General features: G+C 43.4%; 2 long non-coding RNA genes across 2 annotated transcripts in view; both read right to left on the bottom strand.

Moving 5' to 3' along the window:
* The window catches only part of LOC140455526 (uncharacterized), a 40,306-nt gene extending 37,901 nt beyond the window's left edge, over positions 1-2,405 (bottom strand). The window contains exon 1 of the long non-coding RNA XR_011952909.1: positions 1,083-2,405. This is a non-coding gene — a long non-coding RNA (uncharacterized lncRNA). The remainder of the gene's footprint in view (positions 1-1,082) is intronic.
* Positions 2,406-4,638: 2,233 nt separating this feature from the next.
* LOC140455525 (uncharacterized) lies at positions 4,639-10,648 on the bottom strand. Its single transcript, XR_011952908.1, has 3 exons — positions 10,461-10,648; positions 9,945-9,998; positions 4,639-7,738 (listed from the first exon to the last, which is right to left on the bottom strand). It is a non-coding gene; the product is annotated as an uncharacterized lncRNA (long non-coding RNA).
* Between the last annotated feature and the right edge of the window lie 5,587 nt (positions 10,649-16,235).

Below are 16,235 nucleotides of genomic sequence, written 5' to 3'. Positions count from 1 at the left end.
TCTCACGCACACGGCGAGATGTGTATGGAATGTGCAGAGAGAGAAAATATAGGAGATGGATGCTATGACAACTTTTAAAAGGTATCTGGATGGGTATAAGAATTTTAATGGTTTAGAGGGCAATAGGCCAAATGCTGGTAAATGGAACGGATTTATTTAGATCTTCTAGTCAGCATAGATGAGTTGGATCGAAGGCTCTGTTTCCACGCTGTACATATCTAAGACTTGAAAAGAGTGCATGTTACAGAAGAGATGGTGCTGGAGGTTTTCATACACAATGGTATGGAAAGCCCCAGGACCTCATTAAGTGTATCCACAGATGATGGTTCATAGATGGAATGGACTGCCAACAGTTGGGAAGTCTATTGCGTCAGGAACTTCCTGAGTACCGACAGAAGACAGAGGAATGGACAGAATGGGAAATTAGACAGATGCGGTGAGGGTTACACAGGGAAAATTGCAATGAATCCCAAAGAAACTTGGAAAATTCCAAACTCCATCCCTCGCCTGTGCAGCTGCGTCTCTCTGGAGTGGAGAATTCTGTTAGTTCAGGATCCAGAGTAGCTGCAAGAGCGAGAGGCGCTGAAAAAGGCAGCAATTAGACCCACATAGGGAGGAATACCACATGGAGAGAGACTGAGTGATATCATCATTGTGCAGGAAGGTGTCAGGATCAAACAATCATGTTAGAAGAATGGGCTTAGGTTCATGATGCACTGGTTTCAGTGCTCAGAGATGAGCAACCAGTGACCAGTTGAAGTGATGCCCCAGTGGTAACGTTAAGGGGACGCAGGTTTTAATGCCACCATCAGAAATGTTGGAATTTGAAATCAATAATTTTAAAAATACCAATTAATAATCCACAAATAAGTATGGGACCATTGCCGATGTACAAAACAACCCAAACACTTGTGCTTTCGAGAAAGACATCTGCCCATCCTCATGTGGTCTGATCGACATCCCCACAGCAAGGTGTTTGCCTCTCAATTACCATCTGAAATGGCCAAGCAAGTTACTCAGCTCAATGACCACGAGGGCTGGGCAAGAAAGGCTGGTCAGCCAGAGACACCCACATCCCATACCTTATTTTTTAAAAGATCCATTAGGATGGTCCCACTGGAACCGTGCTGGGACCAGTGTCCTGGCCAATCATGTCGGTAGGTTTATGGACAGAGCTCTAAAATGACAGCGAGGATGCAGGGACAGAGTTCACGTGAAAGGAACTTTCCAAATCCAAAGAGAAAAGATGAAGACATCAGAACAGCACAGGGGTGTAGCTGAAGACAAGCAAAAAGGAACAGGATCATTGTGAGGCATGACCTGCCCCTTACAAAGCCATGCTGACTATCTCTAATCAAACTATGAATCATAAATCCTGTCTCTCACAGTCCTCCCTAATAATCTGTACACCACAGACATAAGACTGACAGTTCTGTAATTCCAAAGATTGTCCCTATTCACTTTCCATAACAAGGGAATAACATTTTCCTGCCTCCAATCTATCTGGTATGACCAGTAGACAGTGAGGAAGCAAAGGCCATCGCCAAAGGCGCAACAATCTCTTTCTTCGCTTCCTGTCGTGACTGTGGATGCAGCAGGTTTATCTATTTTTATGTTTTACAAAATTCTCAGCGCATCCTCCTTCTTCACATCAACCTGTAAACATGTATCAGTCCTTTTCATCGTTGAATACTCTGGATAATTTAGCATGGCTGATTCACCTAACCTGCACATTTTTGCTGTCAGTGGAAAGCCGAGCACCGGAAGGAAACACACACCGACAATGGGAGAACATATACAGTCGCCGGAGGCTGGAATTAAAATCAGGTCCCTCGTGCTATGAGACAGCAGTGTTAACCACGGAGACAACGTGCTGCCCCATGTAACCCTCTAGACGTCTATTTGATTCTTGCTTCCTCAACCATAATTCAGCTTCCTTCTTCCTCTTGACTAGACATTCTACATCCCTTAGAAACTTGTCAAATGCTTTGCTGAAGTTCATTTGGACAACATTGAATGCTTTGCCTTCATCCAGCTCTTGGCAACCTCCTTATTCCTGATGAAGGCCTCCAGCCTGAAATGTCGATTTTCCTGCTCCTCAGATGCTGTCTGACCTGCTGTGATTTTCCAGCAACACCCTCTAAAGTCTGATTTCTAGCATCTGCAGACCTCACTGTCTCCATTTCCTTGAAGAGTCAATCCGGTTTGTGAAACATTGTTATCCGCTCACAAAGCCATGCTGACTATCTCTAATCAGCCCGTGCCCTTCCGAATATACTTAGCTCCTTTCTCTCAGAAGCTCCTCTAACAACTTCGCCTTCACGGGGCTGTAATCTCCCGGCTTTTCTCTGCACCCTGAAGTGATGGAACATCATTAGCCGCCCTCCAGTCTTCCGACACCTCACGGGGTCTGTTGATAATGTAAATATCTCTGTTAGGGACACTGCAATCTCTTCCCTAGCTTTCCACAATATTCTAGGATCAACCTTTATTTGCTTTACGACTCCAGCACTTCCTCTTTTCCATTGAGCATTCTTTCCAAGACGTCACTATTTGTTTCCCCAAGTTCCTGAACTTCCATGTCTTTCTCCACAGTAAATTCTTACAACACTATTTTGTCTAATTTCTCGCCCATCTCCTCTGGTTCCACACATAGGTGACTTCATTGATCTTTAACGGGCCCTATTCTCTACTAAGTTACTCATTAGCACTTCTTGAAACTTGTGCAAAGGCTTCTGATAATTCAAGTAATCCATAACCTCCGTACCACCACACATCTCCGACACCCTTATCTACTCTGCCATTTATATTCACACCAGAAATAAAATCCAACAGGCTCAATAACAAATTCTCTTGTATAAAATGTGTTTCTAAGGGTCCAGTTATTGTTTATTGACATATCCTTTCTAAAACATTTTAGCATGCTCCTGACTTACTGTCAGGCTAACACTATTTGGTTTCAGACTGACAGCAGAAAGGGTTGTGAGAGTTCTTGGTTGTCAAGATGGAAGAGGTAGCTTTCAGGGTCATCAGGTAATAGAGAAGGCAAATCAAATACTGACATTTGTTACAAAGGGAATGGCGTCTAAAAAAGAGGGAGATCTACGGTAAGGTACAATCATACCACACCTAGAATATTAAGAGCAGTCTGAGTGCGCTAAGGAACAACATTGTCACATTGGAGGCAGGCCAGAGAAGGATCACTCGGCTGATCCTGTGAATGGAGGGATTTTCTAATGGGAAGAGGTGGATTAGACTGAGGTTGAACCCATTGCCGTTCAGAAAACATGAGAGAGAAGTTGAATGAAACATTCATGTTTCTGGGGGGATTTGACAGGTTAGATGCTGGGAAGTTAGAAAACAGAGCAGTAGAGCACCGTAATAGGCCCTTCGGCCCACCATCGCTGTGCTGTCCATGATTCTATTCTAAACTAGTCCCATCTACCTGCACATGGTCCATATCCCTCTATTCTCTGCCTGTTCATGTTTCTGACCAAATGCCACTTCAATGCTTTGCTCATATTTCTGCTTCTCCGACCTCCCTCAGTAACTTCCACTCTCTACGTTAGAAAAACGTGCCTCACACATCTCGTTTAAACTTCTTCTTTCTCAGCTTAAACCTGTGTGTTATAATATTTGAAACTTACACATTGAAAAATAGATTCCGACTATCCACATGATCTGCCCCGTCCTAATTTTATTTTCTTGTACCTGGTCGCCTGTCAGCTTCTGATACTCTCACAAAACAATCCAACTTTGTTAAATTTCCTCTTATACCTAACACTCCCTTCAAAAACCTAACACGTGCTACATGCTGATAAACCCCTTTTGTACCATCTCCAAAGCCTCCACATCCTCCCTATTGTGTGGAGATGAAAACTGCACACAGTTCTCCACGTGTGGCCAAACAAACGTTTTATACAATTACAACAGCAGATGCAAACCACTATACCCAACGTTTTGACCGATGAAGGCCAGTGTTCCGTTTGCTTTCCTTCCCATCTGGAACACTTCTGTTGCCATTTTCAGGGATTTACTGTCTTGCACCAAGATCCTTCTGTATATCACTGTCCCTCAGGATGTTAACTTTCTTCTTGAATTTGACATGACCTCATAATTGTCCAGCTTAAACTCTATTTGTCATTTCTCTGCACATCTTTCCAACTGATCTGTAACTTCCTGCAACCTTCGATCTCCTTGCTCATTAATCCCAACTCCACTAATTTTCATGTCATCTGCAATAATTATCTCTGTCACTTCCTTTCGTTTCAGTGGTGTGAGAATCTCCAACCAGAGAGAATAAAATCCCAGCAAGGGCTCATCCATTGAAGATGGAGATGAGGAGGAATGTCTCCATTCAGAGGGTTGTGAGTCTGTGGGAATTCCTGACTGCAGGGGCCTGTCGAGGCTGGGTCATTAAGAGTATTTACAGCAGAGATGGTCAGGTTTTAATTAATCAGGGAAACAAGGGTTTTGTGGAAAAGGCCGGTAAATAGAGTAGAGAATCATCAGATCAACCATGATCTGACTGAAGGGCAGAGCATACTTAAAGGGCCAAATGGCCTAATTCCGCTCCTCCATCTCATGGTCGGAACTCAAACTCAATTTGTCCTGCATAACATTATGGGGCTCGACTCACAAAACACCTTTATAATGGGATTACTAGATATTTATTATTGCATAGCATTTGATCTACAAAGGACAATTTTGTTGATAGAAAAACATCTCGTATACAATCCAGGATTAAATCCATTACAGCCCTGATACTCATGAGTTATCCAGTCGGGATGGAGACTACTGTAACACACATTTACTCTACTGCCCTTGCTACAAGTACATTCAGTATCCTGACTGTAACCATATTGGCATTACCATCACTGGCTGGTTCCTATAAATGAAATCCTGCTAAATGCTGCTGTTGCTTGCTTATTCTCAGCTCCACTCAGTTAAGACTACAAATTTTGATCTTCACTTCCAAATGAATGTTTCATTACTGCGTTCAGCTCATCCTTTCTTCACAACTTGTTGGCTTTTTGCCTAGCCTGCCACGATCCCACAAAACCCTTCAGTATTCACTTCCCTGCAATGGCCATTCTGCAGCAACATCTCCGGAATAAACAGTTCCATCATATCTGTTCACTGTCATTCCATCTCCTTTATAGTGAATGCAGTGAGTCATTCCTCAGTAGTGTGGGATTGAACAGATGGATAGAGGTTACAGAGGCTCGAGGATATTCGAGTCAAACAGAATTACATCTGGTCAAGAACGTTAGTGCGACAAAGGGGTTTGTGGATTGGAGGAATTTACAGAGATAGAGGGATCTGAGTTAGATTCTGGAGATAGGGATAGGGATGGAGATTGGCTAGAGGCAGGCAGGCTGATAGGCACAGATAGAGGGTCTTCGAGGCATAGTCATAGAGTCATGGAGGTGTACAGAATGCAAATAGACCCTTCGGTCAAACCCGTCCATGATGAACAGAGACCCCAACCCAATCTCGTCCGACCTGCCAGCACCTGGCCCATATCCTTCCAAACGCCTCCAATTCATAATACCCATTCAAATGCCTCTTAAATGTTGCAACTGTACCAGCCTCCACCACTTCCTCTGGCAACTCATTCCATACACGTACCACCCTCTTTGTGAATAACTTGCCCTTAGGTCTCTTTTATATCTTTCCCCTATCACCCTAAAACTCTGCTCTCTAGTTCTGGACTCCCACACACCATGGAATAGACTTTGTCTATGTACCCTGTCCATGACCCTCATAATTTTGTAAACAACTATAAGATCACCACTCAGCCTCCGACGCTCCAAGGAAAACAGCCCCATCCTGTTCCACCTCTCCCTATAGCTCAAATACTCCAACCCTGGAAACATCCTTTTAAATCAATTCTGAATGCTTCAAGTTTCACAACATTTTTCCGATAGGAAGGAGACCAGAATTGCACGCAATATTCCAACAGTAGCCTAACCACTGTCCTGTAAACAACATGACCTCCCAACCTTTGTACTCAATACTCTGACCAATAAAGGAAAGCATACCAAACGCCTTCTTCACTATCCTATCTACCTGCGACTCCACTTTCAAGGTGCAATGAACCTGCACCCCAAGGTCTCTTTGTACAGCAACTCTCTCTATGACCTTACCATTAAGTATGTAAGTCCTGCAAACATTTGCTTTCCAAAATGCAGCACCTCGCATTTATCTGAATTAAAGTCCATCTGCCACTTCTCATCCCATTGGCCCATCTGGTCAAGATCCTGTTCTAATCTGAGGTAACCTTCTTCACCGTCCACTACATCTCCAATTTTGGCATCATCTACAAACTTACTAACTGTACTTCTGATGCTTGCATCCAAATAATTTATGTAAATGACAAAAAGTAGAGGTCCTATCATCGATCCTTGTGGCGCTCCACTGGTCATAGGCAACCAGTCTGAAAAACAACCCTCCACCATCATCCTCTGTCTTATACCTTTGAGCAAGTTCTGTATTAAGTGGCTAGTTCTCTCTGTATTCCATGAGATCTAACCTTACTAATCAGTCTCGCGTGGGGAACCTTGTCGAACACCTTACTGAAGTCCATATGGATCACATGTACTGCTCTGCCCTCATCAATACTCTTTTTTACTTCGTCAAAAAACTCAATCAAGTTTGTGAGGCATTATTTCCCACACACAAAGCCATGTTGACTATCCCGAATTAGTCCTTGCCTTTCCAAATATATGTACAACCTATCGCTCAGAATTCCCTCCAACAACTTTCCCACCGGTCAGGCTCACCGGTCTATAGTTGTCTTGGAGTTTAAGGGTGTTTCAGGGAGAAGACTATTGTATATACTAACAGAGATATGGAAGACTGTAGTGACTGAAGACGTTTAAATATGTAAGCGGACTTCTAGGCTCTGGAGGCGACGTAGACAGGAAAACAATGGACAATGCCAGGTTGCTGGGTTGGAGACAGTTACACATGTGGGGACGATTGCACAAACTGAAAGCGGTTCTATTGTTGGGACGGTTGGTGGGGTTGGGAGGGGGTGTTGAGGGTGAAGTTTACATAGATTACGTTTGAAGAATTGGAGAAGAATAAGGAGATTACATTTTTTTCACAGCTAAGGAAGATTGTCGGAGCTGGAGAAGTTTGCACAGATAGGGAAAGAAGAAGAGGTTAAAGACTAATACAATGACATGGAGGGTGATGTTGGTAGGAGGAGCTTACAGGGAGAAACAGCACTGTCAGGGTTTACCGGGATGAACGAATTTAGTATTTACTGGAAAAATGTATGGATTAGGGTGTTAGGGATTGGAGAACCTGACAGAGACAAAGAGCATTGTGTGATATAGAGGAGATTCCAAACAGAGACAGGATTATTGGGACTGGAGGATATTACAGAGCTCCCTAATACAACATGGGGCTGGATTGATGCCTGGGACCTCTGTGCTGTCTCAGTGAGTACAGCAGAGGTGAGAGCAGGACTCTCACAAGATGGTGGGAATGAAGCCTAGAATGTTGCTTTTCCTTGCCGAGAACTGTGTCTACGTCCTGTCTTCCACGTCGGAATATAGAAGGCCAGTAACTCCTCCCTGTGCTGTTTACTGTGAGTGATCTTTTCGGCTGCAGGATTTACTGAAGGCTCCAGATCGCACTCTCCATCTCTCTCTGGCTGCCCAATTGTCTTCAATGTGGCAATGAATGAGAATTACGAATTTGGCGAAGTCAGGCACATCCTGATTACCTAAAGGAGAGAGAGAAACAGACAGAATGGCAAATTAGACTGAGGTAGTGAGGATGACTCATGTCGAGTAGCACTGAGTCCAACAGACACCTGGAAAATCCCAGTCTCCATCCCTGGCTTGTGCTGCTCCGTCAGTCTGGAGTGGAGAATTCCTTTGGCTCAGAATCGTAGACCAGCTGCAGGAGTGAGAGGCGTTGACAGAGGCAGCAATTAGACCCACACAGTGAGGGATACCACATGGAGAGAGACTGAGTGATATCACCAGAGTGCAGCAGGTTTTCAGAATCAAACCATTGTGTCAGAAGGAGTGGGTCTGATGCAGTGGGAACTGTTACCAGTTCTAAGGGAGAAGTCAGCTATTTTATTGGGATGGTACAGTGGTGGAACCAGTGCCCTGGTCAATCATATGACCAGGATTGTGCAGAGTGCTTGAAACTGGCACCCATGAGAAGGTATAGGGCTCAGCTGAAAGGAAATCCGAATTCCACGGGGAGAGATTAAAATATTGAAACAGGGGGACGTGGTTGGGGACAAACAGAAAGAAAGAGGAAGGAAGTGAGTTCAACTAATATTGTACACCAGCAAATATGTTTGTGACAGGAAATAGTGATAAAAAGTAAATTACTGTATCTAAATTTGGATGAAAGAAGTATTTGCACTAAGGGATATGCACGTGTGACTTGTGATTTCTATCTACTCACCATCAGGGAGACATGGTCACAGGGTGAACAAGAAGGTGGGGCATTAATATTCACAGCTACATAACATTGTGGAAAGTCAGGCAGAATGGGAAGAAGGATGGGGATCTCTCATCGTTAGGGATAACAATGGGATAATCAAGAAAATATGTGGCCTTAGATATTCAATCAGTCGTAGACAAAATTCTGGGTAATAAGGGTCAGAACACAGAAGTGCAAGAGCAGTGTTAAGGCTCCTTTACAGCATTACATTGTGAGACACTGGATTAACAAGGAATTATTTGAATTTGTAACAAAGGCATTGGGATAACAGTGAGGGGATTCAACTTTCCTCTCTCATTATCGCATTGGTGATGGGTCACAGATTATGCTGACTATCTCCCACGCTCCGTGGGAGTCTGTAGGTGGTTGTACAGACTGATGTGGCCTCCCATAGACTCTGCAACACTTGGGGCAGAAAGTGGCCGGGTGAATGAGATGGGTGCGGCTTTTGGCTGACAGCACGCTCCTTGTGCTGTTTTCTCCTGGAATCTCCACAGTAAAATCCAAACACTTTTTTTTCAGATCTCCCCCATCAACTGTGATTCCACATAAACGGCCTCATTGACCTTTCAGGGGCTTTTTTCTCTCCCTCGCTATACTTTAGCCCCTGTTGAACCTTGTCAAAATGCCGCTGAAATTTTAAATATTCCCCACCACCAACAGCCTCCCACAGCCTTATCTATTCTGCCAGTTATGCTCATACCAAAATATAGAATACAACAGATTTAAAAATATTCTGCTTCTAAAAAAACATATTTCCCCCATTATTTCTCAGTGTCCAGTTATCATTTATTGTCATATCCTTTATAATCCAGTTCAGCATGTTCCCGACTTGCTGTCAGGCTAACACCGTTTGGTTTCAGGCTGATTGCACAGAGGGTTTTGATCAGCATGTTCAACACAGCATCTTGGGTCCGTTCCTGTGCTGCATTGTTCCACGTTCTATTATGCATCAAGGAAGTATCTCGACCAAGAAAAGACTCGGGCCACTCAGGGATGAAAGAGAAATGAAAGGGGTTGTTGGGGAGGGGGATTGGTAAGGACAGGGAAGGGGAGGTGAGGCGGTAAGAACAGGGAAGGGAATACAGTGTGTAAGAGGGAGCATGAAGAATAAAAGCAAGCAGGAGTATAGGAAAGTCTGAGAGATGTTTGTGAGGGAGGCCACATAAACGAGTGGAATAAATTAACATCACATAGCATAGGGACATGCAGTGATAAAACCCTCATTTGAACATGACTGGAAGGAATAACAAAAAACTATCACATCGGGTTAAAATCCACATTACTAAAGGTGGTGCAGGTTGGACAATGGAAAAGAGATTGTCATGGAGGAGAGGGCTTAAACAGAGCAATGGATGGACATGGATTCAGATCCACAGTAAAGGGATCACACCAGGGCCTGACCAATGAACCACAGCAAAGCAAGTTCAGTATTGGATTATAGATGAATGCTCAATATTATTCACCTCTGAACCAACTTCATTGTCCTTCAATGTAAACTCTCCGGCTGGATTTTTTAGCTGAAAAGATACCACAGAACTGAAATCAGAGAAACACTTCAGTTTTCATTACTTCTACTACTCTGCAAAATGAGATGACAAAAGACACATGTTGAGACACTTTCAGAATAAACAAATATATCTCTTGGTTTGAGTGCTAAACATCCACTTGTTAAAGGAGTTTCCAAAATCCACCATCATCAACTCAGGACGGGAATTTACAAAATGATTTGAGAGATCTTGTACTTTAATGACAAGGTTATGTTGTAGAGATGATTTGAGAGATTTGATATATGCATCCCATTTTAAGATATTTTTCTAACTACAAATTCTGTTTTCCAAAGATTGTTTGGAAAACAAAAGGTTGGAATAAAAAGAAAAAAAGTTATTCATGAACAGAATCAATTTTCTGTAATAACTGAATTCAATTGCGGGTGCAGCGAGCCAGCATGCCCAGCAGTCCTTAAAGCCCTCCATACTCACGACAGGCGAGGGCAGCACATTGGCAAAACCGACTTTATCTCCGTTGGAAATGGGAAGAGATGCGTTTTTGCACATGTTAAGGCTGCAGGAGCTGTCGAGCGTTTAAAAACCCTTTCAGCGAGAAGCGACTACGTTGAAAAATAACTTGCAATTAAATGTGTCGCAGTTCCGAGATGAACAGCCACCATCTTGGCCAGGGATCTGGACGCATGCACATACGGGTCCGTGACGTCACAGTGCCGGGCGAGGCCGAAGGGTGACTCATGCAGATGCCGAAACTCTGAGAGTCAATCAGACAGTGCTAGAGGAGGTCAGCAGGGTCTGGCAGGAGATGTGGACGGAGAAACAGAGTGAAACATTACAGTCCTGTGTGGATTTTCTTCAGAACCCATTACCCGGGTGCTGCAGTGTCCTCGGCGATAGCTTTTATCAGTTTCACCCTCAGGTGATCTTTGAAACAAACAGCAGTCTCCCTGAATCTCTGGATTTTCTGCAGGAGACTTTTTAACGCACATGCTCAGATGCGTCATGTCCCACTTGTGAAGCAGATGGTGCTTGAGAATCCAGGCCTTCTTAGTTCGAGGGGAGTTCCTCAGGGTCTTTTCTTTGGCCGAGCCTACTTCAGCTGCTTCGCCAATCACTTTCCCTTCAGAAGTAGGGATCTTGGTTGACGATTGGACAATATTCAGCATCATTCTCAACTGCTCATATACTGATGTGCATATATCAATGTGTTCAGGTTGTACGTTTGCTCGCTGAGCTGGTAGGCTTGCTCTCATTGAGAACAATCTTACAACCTGAACCTCAACCTGAGCTAAAACTGTTCTCAAAAATCGCATATCAAAAATAAGCAGCAAGACCGGGCCAGCATCTAAAATTTGCACAAGTGGCACGGAACAGTCGTATCACATCTATGCCTGGCAAAGACCATCTTTAACAAGAGAATATCTGAGTATCCCTTGTTGACATTAAACAGCAATATTATTGTTGAATCCTCCATGAGCAACATTCTGGGGTGTAATGTTGACCAGAGACTGAACAGGAGTGACCATACCACTTGAGACAAGATCAGGGCAGAGGCGAAAAGTCTTGCAGCTCTCAACTCACCTCTTGACTGTCTTCCTACAAGATGAAAGTCAGGTGTGATACGGAGTCCTCTCCATTTTCCTGGTTGAATGCTGTTTCAACAACACAAGAAACTTGTCAACATCTGTAACAAAACAGTACTCTTCATTACCAATTACCTTCACCATTCCCTTTCTTCACCACTGATGTAAAGTAGCAGCAAGAGGTATCATCTCTTCTGTAACATTCTTCTGGATAATGGCCTGAACTATCCACCAGTTGGCTACGTACACCCCACAACGGGTTTGCACCTCAGGACACACAATGTCACATAGGTGTTGGGAATAACAACCTGAACTATTCAGGAAGGGTCCGTTTTGCTTTTGATGGTGGCTTTTGCATCTTTTGGATCATTTGGGATAAGATGGAGAATAGAGGAAAGTAGACTTTCTGAAATTGGATTTGTTAGTTCTGAGATTTTACCCTGTATGGACTGCGATAATATTTGAAAATCATTTCACAAAGAAATAAATTGAAAGAATTGAAGAGGATTGTTTCAATTCAAACATGATATAAAGATCCAACAGTCACGAAATTCATTTGGACGTAAAGGGAACATGTTTATCTGGTATGTCTGTAAGCAAAGATTTCAAACAACATAGTGAGTGGTGAAGCATCAACGCACGCACGCACGCACACACACACACACACACACACACACACACACACACACACACACACAAGAATGCGAGCGTTCCTCTGAACTGACTGCAGAAATTATTTAACATTAACCAGTTAACATTTTAAAAAAAACAGACAGAGAAGACATAAATATGTTGTGTTTCTGTGAAAGGATTCAACAGATATGTGAGGAGATCAGCACCATGGAAATGTCTGGATTGTGAGAAGGATTGCAAATTCCCAGACCATCTGGAGGCTCATCGACACAGACATTCTCAGGAGACACCGTTCACCTGCTCTGTGTGTGGGAATGGAATTACTCTGTCATCCAGCTTCTTGTAACACCAGTGGGTTTACACCGACAAGAGACCTTTCCCCTTATTGTGGGGAAAAAAATCTTTAAAGTCTGTCAAGGTCTTAAATTCAATGGTCTTTAATTAACATCACACTGTTCCCATGGGGGAGAAGTTATTTAGCTGTTCCATGTGTGGAAATGTATTCACTTGGGGGTCCAGCTTCATGTCACACAAGCGTCTTCATCATTGGGAGAGAAGCTTTGTCTGCTCCATTTGGAAGGAATAAACTTTATAGTTCAGCCTAATGTCAACTGTTTAGTTGACACTGGGGAGAGACCAATCATCTGCTCTGTGGGTGAGAGGGATTTACTAAATCAGCAAAGCTTCAAATACACAGGGTGGCCATTCTAGAGAGAGTCTGTACGCTTGCAGTGAGTGTGGGAAAGAATTCACTTCATGACCTGTACTCTGAGCACCAGTATATTAACACCTTTTACCTGCTCCTTGTGAGGGAAAGGGTTCATTCGATTCTTATACCTCAGCTGGTATGGCTTTGTTCACACCAATGAGAGAACAGGTAAATGGTATGACTGTGAGAAGAGTTTTATGAGTAGCAATGATTTAATGAAAGACCAACAAACACATTGTGGGAAGAGGCCATTCACCTGCACTGTGTGTAGCAAGGGATTCAATTATTCATTCCCACACATGGTACCCCAGTGAGTGGGCATCGGTTTAGCTGAGTTTGGTATGTTATTGGTTGGCAGAGCAACGTGATGCCAACAGCATGGGCTCAATTCCCGTTACCAGTTTGAGGTTACCCTGAAGGACTCTCCTTCGCAAAATATTCCCACTCCTGAGGTCAGGGGGCCCTCTGGTCAAATCACCATGAGTCGCTTTTCTCTCTTTTAAAGAGAGCAGTCCCTATAGACTGCTAAGACTATGGTGACATACTCATTCCAGTGAGGTCTGGTGTGATTGTATTCTGCTGTTATTGCATCTAGAACTGAACTGTGTTCATTCTGCCAGCAGTGGATTACTGCATTGGATGTGAATTATCTCTTGAACTGAACTAGTGTTTAATTGTTCAGGTATCAATCACAGATTTTTTTTCAACCATGATTTCTCTTCCATGAGATGAGACTGGTAGATATCCATTTACTGCCCTGTTCTTGAGTCTTTTATTCATTGCTAAGGCTTAGTTTGCATTTATAACTAAATTTTCATACATTCAGGATTTGTGAATGTGCTTCATAGCAACTGAAGTCATTGTGAAGTGTTGTCACTGTTGTGGAAGATACAGCGGATAGGTTGTGCCGATGTGCAGTGGGAACCCAGTCCCACAGTGAGAGCACGTGAATGATTTCTCATCAGTGTGAACACATTGATGGGATTTCAGTTCCTGGGAACTTATAAAGCACTTCCCACACTCTGGCATTTAAACAGTTTCTTGTCACTGTGAACCCGTTGGTGTATCTGCAGGACAGATGAATTAAGTGCATCTTTTCCCAAATTCAGAATGCCAATGTGAATTCTCTGGTGCCTCAGTGAATTTGATTACTGAGAGGTCCTTCCCCACATTCAGAGCAGGTGAATGGCTTCTCTCCAGTGTGAAAACATTTGGATTTCAGCAGGTTTCTGGAATCAATTAATTTCCTCCCACACACAGCAGATGAGTGGTCTCTCCTCTGTGTGATCTCTCTGCTGCTATCTCAGCAGACTGAATGACTGACTGTATCCTTTCCGACAGTTACAGCAGGTGAACGGCCTCTCTCCAGTGAGTTCGCAGATGTAAAGTGAGATCAGATGTTGGCCTGATCCCCCTCCCACTTTGAAAAAACTTAAATTGTTTCTCATCAGTCTGAATATATTGATGATGCGTCAATTCCTGAGACCTTTTAAAACATTTGGCGCACTCTGGACAATTAAATGGTCTCTCCTCAGTGTGAACCCACTGGTGTAACAGTTGGTTAGACAACTGAGCAAATCCTTTCCCACACTACGAACAGGTGAAACGTTTTTTATCCCAGTGTGGCTGTACTGATGAATTTGCAGAGTAGACGGTTAATTGAATCCTTTCCACTGTTAACTCACTTCCAGTTTCTCTCCAGTTACATATTGAAAAGACAGAAGATTGGCTGAAGCGCCGCTCACAGACAGACCACGGGATGGGTTCACTCACCTGTGAATGGTGTTTTCTCCTTTCATTCTCAAAGGTCGATGAGATTCAGGCGACATCAAACAGAGCAACTCCATCAGATTCTGATGTGATGCTTCATTTCAGTTTCCCAACTGCAAATCTTCATCTTTAATATTTCTAAATTTAAAACAGAAATAGTTCACTAAGAGATAACTTTTAAAAACACCAAAGCAGAAAATTTCATTCCGCATTTGATGTGGATATTCCAGATAAGGTCAGCATTTATTGCCCGTTGCTAATTTTACTGGACAAGGTGACGATGGGCTACCTTCTTGAACAACTGCTGTCCATTTACTGTTGGTAAACCCAAAACACAAAGAATGCAATTTCAAAATTATAACCCAGTGACACTGGAGAAATGGCAAAATATTTCCAGGTCACAATAGTAAGTGGTTTGTAGGGTTTTCCTATCTATCGGCTAACCTTTCCTTTTAGATCCAAGTGGTTGTGAGTTTGAAAGGTACTGTTTAAGAAGCTTTGGTGAATTTCTGCAGTGTATCTTGTGGATAATGCTGACGGCCTGTCTGAGTGTTTGGAGGTGAAGGAAGCGGATCTTTATCGATGCTGTGTCAGTAACGTGGTTCTGATCAATTCGGCTGCTCTCTTCTGGATGTTGTTGAGCAGTGCCATATTGTTGGAATTGCACTCAGGAGTCCTCAAGAAGGTCATGATTGAAATTTCTCTTGCTACTTCGATGCTGCCTTATCTGCTGTGCTTCTCCTGCGCAATGCTTTCTCAACACTTCACTCATCCAGGCAAGTAGGGACATCCCATCGTGTTTCTTACTTATGCCTTGTAAAGTAATAAAAGATTTTTGGGAAAACAACCCAAAGAAAGAGAAGAACAGTTGGACAAAGGAGCGGATAACAATCAGGTTCAGAGAGTGAATAGCTGTTAATGGAGACTGCTGGTCACTAAACATAGGTGGAGTCTAATAGCAGGTTATCTGACAGATAGGCTTCAGGGAATAAAGAAGTGTGTTATTCGCTGTAGAAATCCCAGCCTCTGACCTGCTCTTGTAGCCACAGTGTTCTTATGGCTGGTGCAGTTAGTTTCTCATAGAGACTGTGACTTTCACAGCACTGAAAGAGGCTTTTTGACCTATTACGCCAATGTCAAGCATCAAGCATCTATCCACTCTCACCCCATTTTCCAGAACTTGGTTTATAGCCTTATGCGTGGTGGTGCTTCAAGTGATCATTGAAACATATTTTTAATTCCACTAGCTCCAGCAAAATGCCATCACCATACACATATTCCACTTCCATCCTTTGTCCACCTTCTGCAGGGAACATTCCCTCTGGGACACACTGGTGCATTCTGCCTTCACTCCCAAAACCTCCCCCCACAGGCCATGGAATCTTGCCCTGTAATCTCTGACGAGGTGACCCATGCACACATACACAGCAGATAAGAACGAGGAGCAGGGTTAGGCCATCCGGCCCTTCGAGCCTTCTCCACTATTCGATAAGCTCATGGCTGATCTTTCCATGGACTCAGATCCACTTACCCGTTCTCTCACTGTATCCCTCC

The sequence above is a fragment of the Chiloscyllium punctatum genome, chromosome 30, assembly GCF_047496795.1.
Source record: "Chiloscyllium punctatum isolate Juve2018m chromosome 30, sChiPun1.3, whole genome shotgun sequence".
In the NCBI taxonomy this organism is placed as follows: Eukaryota; Metazoa; Chordata; class Chondrichthyes; order Orectolobiformes; family Hemiscylliidae; genus Chiloscyllium; species Chiloscyllium punctatum.
This window is presented reverse-complemented; position numbering and strand designations above follow the sequence as displayed.